General features: G+C 40.3%; 1 long non-coding RNA gene across 1 annotated transcript; it reads left to right on the top strand.

The window, feature by feature from the left end:
* The first annotated feature begins 814 nt into the window (after window positions 1-814).
* LOC113957772 lies at window positions 815-4342 on the top strand. The gene is made up of 3 exons (XR_003531290.1): window positions 815-923; window positions 2077-2268; window positions 4270-4342. It is a non-coding gene; the product is annotated as an uncharacterized LOC113957772 (long non-coding RNA).
* The last annotated feature ends 16747 nt before the right edge of the window (window positions 4343-21089 follow it).

A 21089-nucleotide genomic window follows, 5' to 3' on the forward strand; every position in this document is an offset into this window, starting at 1 on the left:
ACCAACTGGGAAGCCTGCAGGAGATGCTTGTGCTTCCAGTCCTTGAGAGAAGCAAGATCCCTGAGAGAAGTCACTCTGGGACAGTGGCACAAGTTCCAGCGAGTGAACACCACAAGCATCTCCATCCTACAACCAAGGAAGTCTGTCCTGCTCCTCGAGGTCCAGCTGAAAAGCTGTATGCAGGTACCTGGGCTGCCCTCAGGTCCCAACAGGCTCTTGTGTGGCTGCCACAGCCTGACAGCAGGTACACGATATCTCAGTCCACCAAAGCTGCCTTCTTACATATAAACATGTGAAAAACAGGGATCATCAGGACCATCAGTAACAACATGAGGGAGAGGCAAATGCACATTTACATGCAGAGGAGAGTAATTTATGCTGATGTAGGTACAATAAAACCAAAGCTGGTATGCAAAATCCTAGCAGGTCTAGGCAATCACATAGTGGTGTCCACTAAGAGACCATCACTGAGGTGTGATGCTTCACAGGGTGAAGCTGCAGCCACAATCCACAATTTAGGGTGGAAGCACATAAAGCAAAATTCTGCTTTCTGATCCTGTGGGAAACGAGGCAGGGATGCAAAGATGCATTTGCTGTTCTTTCCTCCCTCCTTTTTGATGATATATTCTCTGTCCACAGGTTATGGATGTACTGAAGCCATTCTGCTGATGAAGGGACCTGTGCAACTGCTGCCTGCAAGCATGGTCAGGGCAGGACAGAGCCAAAGGGGTTGGGGCTGCACATGGAGAACATTCAGGAATAGCTACTGGCATGTGCTTCAGTGACATCAGTTGTGACAACACACCCAGCATGTGGTTACACCCTACATGCCACAGGGGACCAAGTATGCACACAGCTGGGAAATGCCACTTGGACTGAGCCCCCCCAAAGAATATGCAAGAGCTACATAACCTAAACAAAAAGTGAGAGCAAAGGGCCACTTAAACAATCAAAAATGCATCTGAATTCCAATCAGATATAACACCAGTTCTTGACCAGCAGCAGTTCTGGTTTTGCTGCCTTTCAACTTTTTTATCGTGTCCATTTAACATTGCTGAATCTTGTACCTTGAGAGCAGCTCCTTCGAAAACAGTTGTTGAGTCTGGCTGTAAGTTAGCAAAAATACCAACAGAAATCAAACTCATATCTCGAATTCATGCATTTCTAGAAACATAATTGTTGTATGATCAATGCCTTTAGGTGCTTTACTAATAGCTTTTACTTGGTAGAGCACTGTATAAGCCTTTTTTGCTACAAGGTGAGAAGAGATAATAGATATTTTTTAAAAGCATGGAACACTTTAAACACCAAGAACCACCAAAGACCTTGAATTAATTAAATTTCAGATTAACAAGAAAAAGCCTCCAATGTCAGGTGATCTCACTGCAGTCATAAATATCTGGAAGTTGTGTAATTATTTAATGCTCTCCTCTGTTTATAAGCCTCTTAGAACAGAAGCACATTCTCCAGAGATCATTGGCTTACTGTGTACCTAAAGAAATTAAGCTACAGTTCAATTATGGTAAATATATTTCATTCCCCCTAGGAGTGGGCAGGTGAAAGTGCTTAGGTTCAAACAGAAGTTAGATTAACAATAAGAAAGTTATTTAACCCCTAACTTATATAGTGAGGTCCTTGCACAGCTTCGCAGGACCATTTCCTCACAACCAGTGTGGAAAACAAAGCATAAAAAGCATATATGTTTATTTTTATTATGGATTCAAAACCTATTTTCAAATCCTATCAGTGAACAATCATCTTCCATTCAGTAGCCACGTGTTGTGTGAAGTTCTTTAATATTTAAAACCTGATGTAAGCAATATGCAGCATTTAGTGATGTCCATCAGTATCCTGTATCACCACACAAAGCATAAGGTGCAACTTGGCAACAGAAGACAGCTTTCCACTGGAACTGGGTAAACATATAATGCTTTGGCTACAGCCTTGACTTTCCCTCTGCCAATTTAATTTCACCAAAATTTTGATGAGGTTCCCAGACATGAGTGGTTTGGTGGTTTGGGTGGTTCTACCCTGTAAGGTCTAAGAGAAACCAATTTTCTCCCGTTTCTTTTAAAGCTCCACATTATGTTGCATATTTCACTAGAAACAGTTTTGCTGTTGCTGGTTTTGCCTTCAACTCCACTGCAATTTAGTGATCCATAAAGATGTTGAGGCCACACTTCAGGAGAGGACGCTCACGTCCTTTAAATGCACACTGCTGAGTGGCCCTAATGAAGTCAGTGGGAGCACCAGTCTATGCCAATTGAGGTAAGTAAGCCTTAAAACCTCAAAAAGGAATTTGCTGAAACCAAGATATATAAATGCAAATCTATTGATAATAAACAGAATCAGAAACTGGAGAGCTGAATGGCTTCACTGACTGCTTTAAAATCAAGATTAAATCAGAGGTTGTCTAAGAACAAGGCTACCTGCTTCATTGACAGAGTGTGGTACCTCAGAAAGCAATTAAATCAGACGACTTAGCATTTATTTTTGTTTAAACTGCAGTCAGTACCAGCCATTGACCAATAACAGTATTTAAATAGCAAGCAAGCAGTGTCACTGTTGGGCAAGAAAAACGAACCAGCAAAGATTAGGAAATACGCTGTAGTGGGCAGACAGCTAAGCACAGGCATCAGTTATTTAGGGATTCAGTCGTGCCTGTTGCCCACAACAACAAAAACAACTCCCTCCGCTGTATTTTCAGCAATGAGCTCTCTGCCAACCACAACACAGCAGCTGCAAACTTCACTAAAGATTTCAGCTTAATTACTCCAGCATTCCTCCAAGCACTTACAACAAGGACCGATCCGTGGCTCTGGAACAGAGCATCCCAGCAGCCTCACATCTCCCTAACAAGAGAGTTTAGATGTGAAGAGCTCCATTCAAGCAGTTGACAAGCTTGAAAGCACCACCCCTGCTATTCAATCTCCTTCCAGTTCAGATACTCTTGTAGGCCACATACAATGACATATTATTTCTTCTGGTTTGTGCCGGCATCCTACAAAGCTAGAGAAAGCCTCTCAAGCACACTGCAACATGTCTGTTGCCTCCTCCTCCTGCTCTTGGTGTTAACCAGGGCTACAGCAGCTTTACACAAGAAGGGAGACTCCATTATTCAGCTGAGAAACATAGATGCACACATACGTATTTTATTCATAAACGACAGATATATAGATATCTATCTCTACTGCAAAACTTCCATCTCCAGGGAATGCATAAAATATCAATACTTTTTATAATGTATCGTTGGATTGCAATGCATAATTCTATAAAGGATTGTATTATGATTGTCATACGAATAAGTTATAGACAAGAAAATCTGGGGCATACAAAAAAGCATAGTCATTCACTCTTATAGACAAGCTCTTGCTTTATACCACACAACAGATCCAAAATAATTCTTGGACTCCTGCAAACATAGGCAGGAAAAGAGCAAAGCCCTTTTGATTGGCACGGGGATAAGCTGCTGCTCAAGGAACTCTCTGCTCATGCTGGTAATTTCCTCTGCGATGTTCCCCATGATTGATTTTCACAAGTAGGAGTAAAACAGAATCATGCAAGCTGGGACACTGCCTAGAAAATAAATCTTTGAATTCAGCTGACAAAATGAGTCAAACAGCAATATCATCGGGACCACAATACAGCTTAGGTCGCCTTGCCAAAGAGCAGGAGAATGTTCTCAGGAACCACACTCTTAAAGAAAAGCAGTTACTGTTGACAAAATGTGTTTTTAATGGCAAATAGTGCCAGGCTGGGACTGCTGGTACAGCCTTAATGACATAAGTTAATGCTGTATCAACTTAAACCCTGCAACGTTCTGGAACAATAGCTCTGAGTGACAGAAGTCTTCTTCATACACTATTGAAATCAAATGAAAGGGAAAGGGAAAGGCAAATAGGTTGCAAACACATCTGAAAGGAAATTTAATGGGTGAAATTCACTGTTCACTCTCCTGACAACCACTTCTTGACAGTTCAGTGTTCTCATCTTGCTCAGGGCTACCTTTTGCCTACTGCTAAATGGCCCTGGTCTTTTACAGCCTCTGAATAAGCTGTTTCTAGCTACCACTGCCCTTGTTATTTTAATAAAGAACCTTCTTCACCATCACGAAGCTGTTTTCCATTTAAAATTAAACCGGTTGGCAAGTCAGTACTTAGCAGTAGCAAAACAACTTTACCGGTGAAGAGTAAGGTATCCGTCTGCATTCTGCTGTGGCCCACTCTTAGTTTTGACTAAACAGTGATAACTTACACTGCTCTCCTGCAGAGTACTTACAAACAAACAAAACCCCTCCGACATCATCTCCTGATGTTCAAGGATAGAAAGTTTGCTAACAGTAAGTAGCTAGACTTAACGGAGAGCGGACTAAACATGACACTTCATTCACAGCTCTCAGACTTATTGCAATAATTGTCATCGCAATTAGAGTTATAAATACATTTACAAGCAAAACGTGTCCCAACATTTGCATCACACACATTTGTGATACACGGTGCTATTGGGGTAACAATATATAACAACATATAAAGAAAGTTAAAAATTAAAAACAATCTGCCAGGTACCTAAAAAGTCATACAACAATAATGCCCAAATAAACAATTTCCCCCCCCCTTTTCCATTATATCCTGTTAATGTAATTCCCTTCTCTGCTCCTTCTAAAATGCAAATCTATTTCCCAGTCTCACAGCATGTGTATTTTCATACCTTGCTGGTCCACACAGTGCAAAAGAGATTTCAACTCGTGCACAGTAAGTCTGCATCATGATGCTTATATGCAAGAGGGGGAGAACAGAGATAGCCAAAGGGGCAAATGTGCATCTCTGCCCCAATTTCATATGGTCTGGATAAATTTACTGCAGTAGAGGAACTACTGTCTATTGCTAGAGTGGAAAAATTCTATCTGAGGAAAAGGATGAGAAACAAGGAGGCGGGGGGTGTAAAATGCCTTTTTTGTTGTTGTTGTTGTTGTTGTTGCATACCCAGGTGAACACTTAATAAAACAGCAGTTGTAAAAGCCAAAGCCACACATACAATTTTTCCAGGCAATTCATTCTCAAATCTGCCTTCGTTCTTTTCCAGTAATTTCACAGAAAAGTTCATATGCATCCGGAGTGAATAATCCAAAGTTACAAATAGGGTATGGAGGCAGATGACATGGGGGGTTTTTTTGTGACAACTAGTGCCACATAAAGGAGCTGCAGAAGCACTTCAAGCAACCACGACTTGGAAACCCAAAACTCAAATCTTTCTCCTCCTTTCAATGTAAAATAACCTAGTGAAACATGGAGCTCTTTTACTGACACACACTTGCAGCCCTTCCCTTGAGCAGGGAAAACCGAGAAAGGCTGACAGAACATGTCAGAGGTTTGGCACACAGAAAGCTGCCATACAGGTCCATGCACAGGAATCCCCGTGTATAATTCTCAGGATCAATTGGTGAATTGGATCAGCATGTGCAGTTTTTGTCTCTCCTGACAAGACAGAGTCAAGACTGCCAGGCTGACACTAAACTCTTCAACTCATGGTGAAACTCTTCAGCTCACAGTGCCCCGGGCCCACAGAGCAGCTGAGCTCTTACCTGACTGACAGAAAGGCAAATCTCTGTGAACCCAGCTTTTCTCCTCACAAGATTATATATTTCAGTGTAGTTACTCTTTGTCTGTATCTGTATTTTCTCCATCTGATCAGGGCTGATACAGACATCCTCTCTTTGACTTCCAACAGAATAATATTCAGTAATAACCTACAAAGCGAGGCTTATAAAGTGATCGCTTTGACTGTACAATCTCTAACATCAGAGTTACAACAATTTCCTCTTTCTATTCCCTTTTTTTCTACCTATAAAAGTCCAAATTTACATGCTTTACAAAGAAAGATTCACCCACAGAGTCATCTGGGAAGAGAGAGAAATTCTCAGGAGAGAGTTTTCTTCAACATCCGAGACTCCCTGGTCCCCACCCTCTGTGAGATCTTATTTCTATTGCTCTCACAGATTCCCTACATTATACAGAAAGTATCCCTTTATTTTTTTCACTCTTTGCTTGCCTAAAGAAAACTTCAGGTAATGCAGATGCATACATCTGTAGCAGGTAACTGCTAATACCTGATACAGCCTGAGAGGCTGCCCCACTGCAAAGCACTTCAAGATTCAACCCAAATAGAAAATATACGGCTTTCCAGCAAGGATCAGTAGCTTCTGCATTTTATTTGCATGAAAAGCACATATAGTATATTTTGTGTTGAATGTAACAGTTTTTCCTTCTGCTCAGTGAAGGGATCATAACAAATCATCTGTAAACCTCTACAGCCAGCAGATGCAAGTGTGCTTTCTCTCCCATTGAGCTGTGTCAGAGGGCCATGAAAGTACAACGTGTTCTCCTCCTGTCTCTCACAAATCATGAAAATAAAGTGGTGCCAGCTGCTTCGGAACAAATAACAACAGCATCTGTTTTTCCTCAGACAACTACAACTTGTACACCGCTAATAGTGTTTTCCCACTTTTTTACCCTATTGTCATCTCTCTGCATAAAAGACTCTCAAATGTGATATGGGTAATGCAGGGTTGAAGGAGTATCCATCACCATTTATCAGGGGTAAGGTGCTAGGGGGAACAGACTAAGTGACTGAAAGAGTCATAAATGAAGCTATGCTCAGGTTAAAGAAAGAAAACCAGCCAACCAACCGAAATCCCTTCTCAGACCAAATCCTCTCCATCCCAAGGGTTTCATCTACCACATATGCCCACTCACGCCCTCAGAAGCCAAAACTTTATGGTTTTCCCATTCTGCCACTGCTTTCTGGATTAAAGTCAGCACCATCCCAACAGCTCCTCACAGCCACTCCAATTCCAGGACAGGCAGCAGCCAGCACTTGGCATCACATTCCGCAGTTCTTAGCACATCCCGAGAATAAAAGGGGAAGAATGAATCAGCTCTTTTAGAGTTATAGCATATCTTGGCCATTAGCAGAACAAAACTACAGGAGACAGTGTTGATTAATGCATCCCTTCTTTTTCTGCTTTTCAGTTAAGCTTACAAAGGCTTGTCTGTCAACTCCTGTTCTTTCAAATCCAGCATACATGGGGTTTACTATGATATAATTATCAAAATGCAATTCAAAAAGGTGTTTTCTTGCTCTTCAACATCAAGTGTATTTGTAAAGGACATTATAGCTCCGGGAAGAGGGGAAAAAAATAATAAATCTGCAACAGCAAGGACAGCAAATAACAGCATTCTCATAAGCACTAACACTTTTATTTTCCCTACTAAGGATGAGATAAAGTTGCACTGTAGGTATTCAAAGGAGCTTGAAGAAAGGGAAGAGCAAAAGATTTCTTCTTTCTCTCTCAAAAAGACAAGAGGTGCCTCTGATTTTAGGGGATCAGAGTGGGTTGCAGCACGACTGCTGTTCACCCAGCCTGAAATGGAAAGCATTGCAATACCCATTTATTTCCCTTCCAGCTACATCACCTGGGAGCTGAAAGCGTGTTACATGCTGTGACCTCTCCTTGTCTTCTTCCAGGCAGGGCTGAGGCTGGTGGCAGAGGAGATTAGGCTCTGAACTCCGCTGGCTCCAACTGTGTCATTAGGATGACTCATACTGAGGGAGAACTGTGGTTTTTGGTGACTCACATGATGGCTAGTTTGGAACTTAAGCCCTGTGGTTCAATCCTTAGCCTGCAATCCCTTCAATAATCTTTTAATACGAAGTTTAGTTCATATATAGGGCGAGCAGAGCTCCCTTCACTAAAATTAATTGGAAATGGATTGTGGAAAGCCACTCACATTAATCACCGTGAACGTTAAAAAGAAAGTATACTTCTTGGGGTGGGATTTTTTTTTTTCAGTTTATCTTTTTAAAGCATACCAGAAGGCCTGCTTACCAAAGCCAGCACAGTGCAGTCAGAACCAGCAAAGGCTTTTCAGAAACCTTTGTAAGCACACAGCATCCCTGCATCACAGAGAAAACAAACATCCTGATTTTGCCCAGGATTTTTCTCAGGTAGAAAATAGCGCTTCGTGCAACACAGTCGTCTTCATCCCCCACCCCAGGCTCACCTTCCTCCCTCCTGGAAACATAGCTGGATGGCTTAGAAAATGTGTGGAATATGTCATTTTGATTATTGATCACCTACAGGCAGGAGAGAGGCCTCTCTGAAGAATAAGGAAGAAGAATTAAAGAAAAAAAGATAGGCTGATGTCAACTTTTCCATCTCCTCAGATGGCATGGTGAGAAGCAGGAACAGAGAGCAGACTGGACAACAGGCCAAATAAAGTTGTTCTTCTGGCTTGGGTGGTGCTGGCACCAAGCCCAGATCTCATTCTCCTGACATCTCCTTTCTGTCCTACGGCATCTTTCATCCAAGGAAAAGCACCTCCTGCACCACCACTGAGCCAGTTCAGGGTTCCAGCTGGCACATTTGGTCTAAAGTCTGGCATTTGCTTCAGCACTTCGCTCCACATCGTCCTCCACCACGACAAACAAAAAGATCGTGGTGCAAAGGAACTGGCTCAAAAAGTGCATGTCATAGCTGATCCCAAAATGATCCCCAATGCATCAGTAGAGCTGGTAAGATTTTGGAGCCTTCCATGGCCTTACACAGAACAGCTGTCCATCCACAGGGGCCGTGAGACCACATCAGACTAACAGTTTGAGTTTTGCAATAGATCTTTGCTGTCCACTTTTAGTTAAATTGGCATTATCTTATTATTTCAATCCATAAGTTTCCTGATATTACCAGTAAATGGTTTCATCCTTGGCATGACAGTTATTTCAGTTCTGAATTGCTCCCAATCAGTCGGCTTAATTCCATCAATAACAACCTAATAAACGAACTTTAATCTTGCAGTAACGGATACTAATGGCAGCTTACTGTGGAGTAGCCTTTAACTGAAGCAATTTAGCCTCAATACTGGTCACAGCCTAGTGACAGTCCACACCACTGAGGTTTTCCAGGTGAGATCCTGTAGCCCAAGCCTTCGGAGCAAGCCATGGAAGTGGAAAGAAATTGTATCTGTGGACTGAAGTGGCAAACTACTCCCAGGTTTCTGAAAGATTTCTTTAGCCATCAGCAGGAAAAATGTTCTACAGCTGGGAGCATTTTGCTCCACAGTTGGTTTTGGGTTGAGGTTTTTGGGTTTTTTTAATATAGACAGCTTGTTTTAAACAAATTGTTAATTTTACAATTTTTTCAGTGATTATTCCCCTTGGTTTCACCCATTCCTCAAAAGAGGTGGTGTTTTCGAACAGATCTGATTTCAAAGAGATTCAAGAATTAAACACTGCCCTTTTTTCTAGCCCTGTCTCAAGAATTCTTCATGTAACAGACAACATCACAGTTTATCATTGTTCTTTTTTAAGGTCCGAGGTTTTTTTTGCTCCTTCATCTTCAAAGTTATTAATTCCCCTTTTCCTATTACCCATTTTAAAGACCTCTAATGAATGTGACACTGGAAATGAAGAGTGCAGATTGCCAGGGTGGTCTGGGCAGGCTTCAGCAGCCCAAGCGAGCGACTGCTCTGAGGCGACTCGAGTGCTGCCAGCACAAATGCTCCACAAGCCTGGGAGAAGACAGATGCTGCCATTTTATTACTGTCTTCTATAAATGAGGCTTGTCATTAAATCCAGGAAGAAAACAAGGACTGGTACAACGTGAAAAATTGAAAAGGCATGGGAGCATTTTGAGGAAAGCAATTTGCAATGAAAATAGATTCGCTGTAGATGTAAAACCACAGTCAGACTTCAGGTGACGTAGAGAAAAACCTTAATGCCTTCCTCAAAAGTTGCACGTATCAAAATTTTCTCCACTGGTGCCATATTTAACCAATGTTAAGTGATCAGACTGTAAAATGCTTAATCAATTAACTTCTCTGAAGCATTTTCTAGCCAGAGAAAGAAACACTGAGCTGTAACAGCAGCTATCACATTTTTTAACTGATAAACTGAATTAATTACTGCAGACATTTAAATTTCATAGCATAAGATAAGGACAGAAATGTTAACATCCAGATATTTCTATCACCAAAGGGAAGTGCTAAATTTTTCCAGTCAATATTCCCATGGCAACTTTGTTACCGCCAACAACAGAATATGAGACAATGACACAGATTCAGTGTGTAAGATATGAGGGAGAAAGAGAGTATCTAAATGCTTGCAATTTTTTAATTCAGAGAAGGTCAGAAAAATGACAGATGTGCCCCTACAGTGAAGACAGTGCGTGCTGTGTAATGAGAACCCCTTTCCATCCATTGACATGCCTGGGAAAAGGTTACTTGAAGGTTAGGAAACAATGGCTTCAATTAGATTTCTAAACTAGAGAAGACAACCATCTATATGGAATGGTTGAGGAGCAGGGTAATCTCACATGACACCAGAATACAGGCTGGACAATGCATCTCCTCAGTTTTAGGATGCAAAACTACTTGAACCTCTTGCCCTCTTGTCATTCCCACTGACAGAATCCTGCCCGTGCCTATAGACTTTAGCAATGGAAAAAGAAAATCAGGAGTAACTCAACAACCTTCTTCACATGGATCTTTAAAACTTGCAAGAACATTTCAGGAAATTTTAGAAAACAATAATTAAAACTATATTATTCATAGGCATTTTCAGACTTTTTTTCTTTTGGTCTAATATTTCTGTTTCTCCCAGTTTTCTAATCCAAGCAGACTTTGCTCTTAATAAAAGCCTTTTGATCTTCTGCCTTATAATCAAATTAACTTTCTCTTTCCCACATTTCTATAAATCCATTTCCCCTAGAGACTCAAGCATAATTACCTCACGCTGTAAACTTGAGATATTTCAGCAACAAAATCGTTAAGTAAATTCATTGTCTGGGGATAGGTGCATGTACCTACTTAAAAAATGTTTGTATTTCAGCAAACACATATGTAGGAAAGATCACAAAAATTGCAGCATTTATTCCCTGTCTTGAGGTATCTTCTTATGCCTCTATATACAACAGGTAATTTTTTCAGCAGTGAAAGCAGGTTTTTATTTTTACTATTAAAGAACAATAACAAGACAATAGTAGGTTAAATTCAGATAAATCCTTGAAGAAATTTGAGAGAAAATAAGAATTGTCTCTGAAATTTTAGAAAGATTTGCATAATGTGTGGGAACAGCCTTCCACAAATTCCAGCTGAAGAGACAAACCCACACATGACGCAGGGAAAAATGTGGCAGAAGTCACACAGCACCAATTGTACCCAAATGATGACCATTTCCTCCTCGGGTAGAGGGAAAGGGGAGAAATAACATTCCTATTTGATGTGGTTCCCTGTGGTGAGGACCTCCAGTCAACACAGACCCCCAAGGTTCCCGCACCGATACCACAGAGATTAAATGATGCCAATTTGCCATCAGCAGAGCTACACCGAGGTCTGGGACCACACCAGGCATCCAACATTATCTTTGCACACAAGGAAAAACAAGGTCAAGGAACTTGAGATTCCCACAGCATCTTATGAACCACTTCATGAGGATATGAATGGTTTGGAATAGCCAATACTGTCACAAAGCAACTAAGGAGAGCCAAGTACTCAATTCTCAGCCTCAGTCCCCAGGTCGGAGGATGATGGTCAAGATCTGCAGGGCACTTCTGAGCCAGTTCTCCAAGTGGCAGCTGAACAGAGGAGAGGCACTGCAGTTTACCCAATATTAGCATCATAAAATTAAACAGATGACAGAGAGCAGAGACACAGAAGACCCCCAAGCACAAAGCAACCTCCCATGGAGAGGTCTGAAAATGTAACCAAATCTGAGGCCCACCCCTGCTCCAGAGCAGCAGCCCTAGACCAGAGCACCTTTCCCAGCATCTGTCCCTTCTGAAGGGGACAGAGGGATTTTTTCTAAAAGGCTTTAGGCCCTCTGCCTCTGTAGTGCTAGTACTGAGAACAGGATGATTTTACTGAAGTATTTCCTTATCTTCCACTTCAGAAAATAGGATGAATGCCCAGGATAGACTACTAAGAGTTAAAGCCACTGTGGCTGGAGCAGTTTTATATCCAGTTATTTTATATCCAGTTATATCCTGTTATTGCTTTGCCAGGCATCTTTGGTACAGTACTGAGCACTTCCCAGTTTCTTCCTCTGTCAGATTCAGGGAAGGAAGAAATCCAGCATCAGCCTATACTGATGCAAATTCAATTGCACTTCTAATAATAGCTGTCATCCTTATCACTTTCCCTGAGAATGTTCTCTAGGTATCCTTCTCCTTTTCTCCTATACTGAAAAAAAAATATTTGAATTCTTTTCTCATAGCTTATTCAGTGTTTTGAATCCTGATATAAAAGGAGAGTAGTATTATGCATCATTGTTATGGTGATAATGGGAGTAGTTCCAACAGTGGGCAGCTTCCTTGCGATGGTTTGATATTAATGCACTGGTCAACAAAGGGAGTAATTCCTTATTGTGAAATATTCCATTCAATAACTTTATGAAATCTCACAGTCCTGATGAAAACCTGGCCAAATAATTTTTATACTAAAAACACCCCAACCGATTACTACTAATTTACAAAGGTATTTACTCTCCATTCCCGAAAATATTTGTTAACCTTCCCCACCTCCTGACAGTGTTAAATGTCATTGCATTTCCAGAAGTGAGGTCTCCTTTGTCTATAGATAGATGTTTCACATTTATCTATAATATTGCACTCCATTGAGAATCTAAGTAGTTTGTATTTTAAAAATAGGATGCTTTACAATCCAGTTCCTCCCAAAGTTGCTGGTAACTCTCCTTCACACTCCCCAGATTACCCCTCACTTTACTGAACAGCTCTGCACACTTTGCAAACTTTTCAGCTGCCTCTTCAGTTATTGGCAGGGTAAAGCACTGTGCACAGCATCCAACATTCTACTGCCACAGTTTTTTGGGCAATGTATCCCTGACAGGGTATTCTCCACAACTTCCCTGTCTCTGCTAACAAGCAGGGTGAATTTTTAACAGAGAACAGAGTACAGAAGGGTTGCAGCAGCCTAAGATTAGCAGTTCCCCCCTCCAAATCACACACCCAAATTCTTTTTCCTATACATTCGTTTAAAAATCACTGACTGGCTTTTTTGGTCAACGCTTTGCTTTTTTTTTTGTTTCCCCCCATGGCTTGAAGACACATGTCCAAAATGGAATTACTCCATGCATGTGTCCAGGGCCTTTCTTAATCAGGAATTCAAAAGGAAAATGTGAGCAGAAACAGGGAAAAATACTCCTGGTAACAACAATTCCAATGTTAGGGACCAGCTGAGGCCAATGGAGTAACAGCAGTTTTCACATTGTCACATTTGCAGCACTTTTCAGAGTTTTCCTGTAATGTCAGTATTTGCTCTGCTGCACCAGAAACACCCAACAGTTTCTGATACCAACAGAAGAGGGTGTCTATCCTCTGTGCTTCACAAAAATCAGCAAAACAGAGAGTGATCCTCTGAGTTGCCTTATTTCTCTATCAGGCAGTTTTGGTGAAGAAGAAAAGTTTAAAGGCAGAAGGCACCATACAGACACAGAAGCACACCATACAGACAGACACATCTTGCCTATTTTTGCATTGTATAGCCTTTTTTAATGCATGACTTAAATAGGTCAAATTAGAATTAAAATATCATACTTGTAACAATGATTTTGCTAATAACTTACAAGATTATTTTAATCACTTTGACATCCTCTATAACAGACTTCAGACTTCTTGCATTTATATATTTATCTGGTTTTGCACTTAGGCAGACCTTCTTATTAAGGAAAATCCTTTGGTTTGACTCATTCTACATTCCTACTTTAAAAAAAAAAAAATCCACATCACCTTTAACATTTAGATTATCTACACTGTAAAATAAAAATTCAAATTACCGTCACAAAATCTAATGGGATCACATCGTTTAAATTCACTGAAAAACTAAGGTCATACCACTCAGCCAATAAAGGTTTAAAGTGGGAACATTAAAAGAAATAAAGCAGAAAGAAAATGGGCAGTAAAACATTCTGAGGAGAAACATGAATTGTTTTCTTTTTTCTTACTTAGAAGATATAGATGGCAGTAGGACACACGGGAAAGGTGCTCAGCATGGGAATAAGTCCAGGAAATGTCCATTGACTTCAGCAGAAGGAAATTATAGTCATGTGGCATGGAAAAAAACCCCATTTCCTCACTACACAAGAGTTGCCTTTATGTCCCAACTTCCCTTTGAGCTGAGACTGAGAGAAAAATGATCACGGGACGGGAAAAAGAAAAACAAGGAAAAAGATTGCCCCCCCAATGGAGACAACAATTCAGTCAAGGACAAGACCTCCTTACAGATTTTTCCTGTAGAAACACTCACTGTGCACTCTGAGACACGCAACACCCTTCAGTTCTGGGGAGTACATGAAATATTCAGGCTGTGTCCACACGCTCCAGTCTGTGCATTAAGACCATCCTAAGCACCCTGCCTGTGGAACATCACTTCTGCTGCAGCCTGCAAGATCAACAGCTGCTGTTGATGCCTGTCTGAGCCCAGCATCCCCAAACCCCTCAAGGTCAGGAAATGGAGGAGTGCATTGGATATTCTTGTTTTAATAACAGCGAGGAGAGCACTAGGTCTCCCCAGGTAGAGCTCCAATTCAAAGCTGTCAGTTCTCTGCCAGCACTTACAGCAAAGAGTAGCATCATGTTGCTTGTAAATGATGAAGGATTGCCTAATTCTTCCCTAGTTTGCTCACATACATCTCAAGAATGCAGTATGTGGGTGACAAGTGACAAAGAATCAAAGTGTTTTAAAGTAATAGTTCATCCTGCAGGAAACAGAGCTTCACCTACCTGTCTGAGGGGCTAAAGGAATATGCTCCAGAGAACAGAAATAAATTAGAATTGTCAACATCCTGGCAGAAAAGAGGCTCAACAGAAATAATAGTTTTGGTCTTTCCTTACCTAAGAAGAAACAATAATATTGTCGCGTCCCTCTCCCGAACAGCTACAATTCTTGCTCTACAAAGGCACCTAAGGGTTCATTTCATTTTAAACATATTTTATTAATGAGTTATTCCACTGAACAACTTGATATTATCTCCTTCTTCCTGTGCTTTCAACGGAAGAGCTAGCGAGCTACTTTGCAAAGCAGCCTCAGTCAATCTACTTCCAAGGGGTTTTTAATGTGTCATGTCAGGTGATAAATATCTCTCTGTCTCCTCTAAGCCAGAAAAGAAGCCAGAGACTTCAAGGAGACTGCTTGATATTTGCAAACTTTGAAAAATAAATGACAACACATCAATTATGCCTAAATAGAGGAACACGGCTTAGGCAGGTAGAGCAGATTGTTTTCAAGATATAACTCTAAAAAATGCCAAACTTTTATTTCCTGGACAAAAAAAATAAAGCTTGTTCAGTTCCTAATTATCTTGGGTCATTTTTTAGACGGAAAGCGTTTTATCTAACATGGTGGACTGTAAACAAATATAATGAGTTGACTTTTTCAGATGACAATATCCTTTTTCTTACTCACAAAATAACCTACAAAGACATTAGCTAATCAAGAACACTAGCAAAATAAAATCTTAGTAGCTGGGGTACATCTGTGTAATGTAAGAGTAAAACTGATGGAGTGTAGTATTTTCCACACAGTCTGCATGGTCCTGTAAAATAAAAAATTCTTTGGATACTCTGATTAATGCATGAGTATAGCTGAGGAATTGACCAAAATAATTTTAAAAGGAACGTAGAGAAAGGGAAGAGAGTATTCATTCACGTTTAAAAATAAATTTATCCTGAGCCATGTTTGTTTCCCACGTTAATTTTCTTGGGTCACATTACAATCAACCCTCACAAAGTATATATTAATTTTGAATGCAAGAAACTTGATCAATGTCAAGTATTAAGTTTAACAATAATTTGTGAACAATCTAAACTACCAAACCAGTGCACCTAGGCCAGGACAGAGTTGAACCTGTCAACCAACTTCAACACATTCCTACTTTTATCCTTTTCAGGAGCCCTTTTGGCTTCAGCAGGGGTTTCTCTGTCAAAACTGCAAATTTAAAGCTGGACCATTATTGCTTCAGCTCTCCAGTGATGACCCACATCTGCTTATCATTATCATAATCCCCAGAATACACCACAGGTAAACACCACGTGGGTTGGTTTTCTTAGTTTTTAATGTGACTTTGCTTAATTGCTCTGTTCTGTTTCAGTGCATCTCTGGCTGCCTAATTGCATTACTGAGGCTTTCAATAACCACAGCATCACCAAATACAGTAAGACATTGCTGGAAAAAACACACTTCATAATTTATAATTCATTTACTTTGGGAAATTCCTTAGCTTTTTTGACTTCGCAAAGCTTGTCTTCAGATTTCTCTTTTTTTTTTTTTTTTTTTTCCTGTAATACCCAGTACCTTGTTTGCTTTCAAACCATTAGTTCATGAGTTCTGCAGGTAAATTATAAGGCTTGGAACGCCAGTAGCCTGGTCTTATTCAGATTATATCAAGAGCAGTCTGAAAAGCTGCACACTTTTTCATTAAAAAGTTTGCCTGCTTGTTTAAGAAATTAGTAGTACTAATTAAATCAATATTTTACTGATCCTTCCCCACAGACTTCCTACTCTTATTCAAGCATTCATGCCTCGCTCTCAATGCTGATTTTCTGCTACAGTTACAGGCTGCACTGGATGGATCAGCACTGATCCCTCAGACAAACTCGTGGTTGTTTCCACTTGCAGAAGTAACAAGCATCTTTGTTAGACAGACTTACAACAAAAATTAAATACTGACGGGATTTTAAAAAGCTGCACTTAGTCTTTAAGAATTCCTGCTTATTAAAACATGAGCGAGAGAGCGCCCTAAACTCCAACACAATAAAATCCACGTGTGGTCTTATCAGTCTGGGACCAGGAAAAAAAATAACCACATCATGCAGTACCTTGTGTAAACTAATTATTTCTGCTGCAGCTGATTCAATTTGGCTCAGTGCAACTGGAACCAGACATAAGGCTTCCAGACGAGCTGATGGGGGACAGAGTGGCAACATCTTCTGTCAGGGCAGAGGGACAACTAAGGCTTAGGATGCTACATTAAAAAGAAAGTAGGTCTTTAACTAGTTACTTTAGATGGCAAAGGCAACCAGACTGGGGAATTCAAACTGTGGAAGAGGTTCATGTGAAGGTGCTCTCTCTTGTTCCCATCCCTCACCTTCTCAAAAGAGCTCAGTTTATAGTACAAGAAGACACTTCAGACAGAAGTGAATTAAGAACTGCATCAGGAAAGAAATAAGGGACAAATAAGAAACACCTAATAATAAAAAACATTACTCACCAGAAATGAAATGCAAGTCACATAAGTTATGTCGTGCAGGGATACCAAAGACACAGAGTCACACTGAGATGTGTGGTGTAAAGAAATTAAAAAGAGAGGGGAAAGGCTCCTCAGCTGAATATTGCTGCAAGATAGACAGCAAAGAAAGAAGAAACTTTTTCTGCATATTAGACATAGGATAAATCCCATTGTGCAAATAAGACAAGTAATTTGCTTCACATTTCAACAGGGGAAAAAACCCAAACAAACAGGTGAAATAATGGAAATTAGAAAAGGATATTATTACAACTGAAGTATGAAATATGCAGAGGATGATAAATCCAAGAATCGAGGCATAAAGTACAGACCCAGAAGGTTTTTTGGTCTTTTTAAATTATCAAGATCATGGATAGTTTCATGTGTAGAGACAAACACATATTTAGGTGGGAGGAGGGCTAGGAGAGTGATCTGGACCCTTTCTATAGGGCTGTTCAGCTGATTACTTCAGCGTGTCAGAACAGTTTTCATCTCTCAAAGAAAAAGCTGTAGGTTTCCATTCTAAGGAGAACTTCACTCTGATAAACCCTGGACAAAGTACTGCATGTTTATATTCTGACTGTCACTGGGTGCTAATATCACAAAATAATTTTACATTGGCAGCTGAGATTTTTATCTTGCATGAGTCAATTAAATTGAAACATAAAAGGTAAACGGTCAAAAGCAGATGTTGGTGCTGCACTGTCAAACATTTATAGCTGTACTCAAAACATTGATCACTGGTTTTAGGGAGAAAGTCAGTTATCACTTTGTCAAGTCAGGCTGTTCTGTTTACTGCAACTAAACCTGGAGAATCTTTTTTGCTGTTGCTTTTTTGGAATTTTATATTTATTTATTTTCAATAAGGTGTTAAGCACTGGGCCAAAACCAGTGTTTCTGGCATTAAAGCAGGGCATATATTTTTATACCAGCTAACTTTCATTCTAGGATGTCATTTCTATTAAAAAAAATAAAATAAAATGAAGAAACCAAGAAAGTATGAAGCCATCAACCGATACGGTATTTGAGGACAATATTGAGGTTTCTCTAAATTGCTTGGTTATCAGATCTTTCTCTTCTTGTTTTCCAATTTAAACAAAGTAAAACAGATGTAGTTGCTGGCGCTCACAATGCTGCTGCCCTCCACCACCCCAACTGAGATGCACTTCAGTAACAGGAGGAGTGTATATTCAAGTGAAATTTAAATGCCATAAGCTGTTTTGGGGTGGGTGATCCAGTGGTAGATAAACAGTGATTTTTCAGTCACATCAAGAAGACAATTTTGGCAGCTGTTACACATTAAGGGGGCTTTTTATGCTCTGCAAAAGAATACTGTAGTTTTGAAATTTCACGTTAGACACAAGCAGCCCTGAGCTTTTGGTTTGTCTTGAACATAAGGTGTTACCTAAAGTTGGTGAAAAATGTGACAGATCTACACATTGATATTCACCTGCTCTACTTCCTACATACCTTTATTTTAATGGAGTGAAAATACATACACTCACTTATTTTTCCTACTCGAATATGAGGTGGTACCTCCTGTATGTTTTTACAGTTAGAAATTAAATAGATTAAAGCCAAAAAAATAATTACCCTAACTTACCCCAAATGACAATTTAGACTGTCTGAGCTGCACATCTCAAGCAGGCCTTCCCTCCCCCATCCTGAATAAGCAGTAGTGACAGCTTTGCTACAGCAGCATTTGTAATTGGCTTCAGGCACCACGGTCTGTGATCGCTGCAGCTGATGTGCTAGATTTAACCTGAGATATGATAAGTTAAAATAAACAGGGTGTGATGGAGCTGATAAAATGGGCATCTGGAAAAAACACTATGATCCTGAAAAAAAAAAAAAAGGATATCATCCGATACAAACCTTCAAAGACTGTTTGTCAAAAAACACGTATGGATAGATTTTAGGTTTGTGGGCTAAACTAATTTACTGGTATTGAAACAGAGTTTCAATATTTATAATTAGATTTAGCTCTGACTGGAACTCTTTGAATCCAGTCATTCCTGCCGATGTTTCCTCTGTACAGTGTATAAGAAAAAGTCAAAAAGTACGTTTTTCAAATAGTCAGAATGACCTGGAAATTTTCATAATGGATAAACTCTGCTTCCTCACAGTTGCAAAATCTTTCTAAACGCGACTAGGAAAAGGAGTGGGGTGCCTGGTTCATTTTCACCACTTATGTCAACGTTGCTGGCATGGTAACATTTTCCATTGCATTGATCAGTGTAGGCAGGGGAGTTGCCAAAGACTCCGGTGACGTGGCCCTACAAGCAGTGAAGGACCCTGCATTTCTCAGTGCAAGAAGCAGGGTATCCACGTGGGCACCTCAGCTGGGTTTGGGCTTTAGCCACACACTCGGTTGACAATTCCTGGATTTTGCCCGTCTCAAAACTTGTATTTCACTGAGCTTCCATGAAGCTTAGAATTTGTGTAGATGGCAGGAGTCTCAGTGAAAAGGATCACAGGTCAGAAGTAACTCACTGCCGTTTCCAGGTTAAGAGTCTTCAGCTGAGAATCACTTAGGAAGCTTTTCTTCCCAAGGCTGTCACTGCCGCTCTTTCGGAGTCTTGGTGGAAAAGCTGCTACTAAAAAGCACCATGTCTACAAAGCCACTAGTGTGGGACAATGTGTACTGCAGCAGGCCAGACTGGGACCAGCTGATGCTTTGCTACTTGATTTGCATTTTCCTTGCTCGAGATGATGCTCTGTTACTGGCATCGATGACTCAAAGATCAGATGTATTGCGAAAACTGTGAATTCAGGAAGTCAAGGGCATGAGACTCAAGCAGAAAAAAACGGAAGCAAGTAAATCTATGAAAATAATATTCAGAGATATACAGTTACAATCACAAATATTTTTCCGTTTGTTTTATTCCAGTTGGCCACGTTGTTGATTAAATAAAGCTGTGCATAAAGATCAGTTATGAAGGATGCTACAGATGAACAGTAACAGCCCAGGAAAAGAATCTTAATAAATTGCAAATGCAATTTATTTTGTATTAAAATTTAATCAGATTAATCTATTTCTAATACTGTATGCTAACAACTTGGGCACATAGTCCCTCCCATGATATTACTCTCGCTCTCATAATGCTACTTGATTTATATGATACTAAGCAGCAGTTGAAAGACAGACACATTAGGGATGCAACTGTCTCTAAAATTCTTAACAAGAGAACTGAGTCTTTTTTCAATTGTGCTGTAACACTTCTATCAGGTCTTTTAGAGCTGAAGTCTTGAAGCTAAACTACAAGCAATAGATTCTTTAGTTGCTTGGCTTCATCTGTTATGGGAAAGGAAGCAATAAAAATAGCAGGCACATGGACAAAGGCACACTCTTTCAATATTTATCTGAATTTATTTGACATCACCTCTTTAATACCGGATTGAGTTTGGCCTTATGACCATTTAAGATAAGAGAGAAAAAGAACTTCCCATCATGCAGCCACGTGGGGGTCTCCAGAGCTGTAGCTCCAGGCTCACAAGGAAGGTCAGGGTGGAGAGAGACTGGGCTTCAGCCCAGCGAGTGCTGAAAGGAGACAAAGTGCTGGGGGGGAACTTTCTGCAAAAGGAAACATCAAGAAACCTTTTGCTTCTCAGATGCTTTCCCAGGGCAGTCAGCCACATTCAGGTTTTGGATCATTTCTGAGAGAGAGAAATCTTGATTTCAAAAAAGGGATCTGACAGTGTGGGAATTAATTCCCAAGCCGTGTGCCTTCTGCACAAACCCTCCGACCCACGTCCCATATCACAACAGCAGGGTTTTATGTCAGCACAAGCACCCAGTA

Source organism: Corapipo altera, unplaced genomic scaffold, assembly GCF_003945725.1.
Source record: "Corapipo altera isolate COAL_440 unplaced genomic scaffold, ASM394572v1 158, whole genome shotgun sequence".
In the NCBI taxonomy this organism is placed as follows: domain Eukaryota; kingdom Metazoa; phylum Chordata; class Aves; order Passeriformes; family Pipridae; genus Corapipo; species Corapipo altera.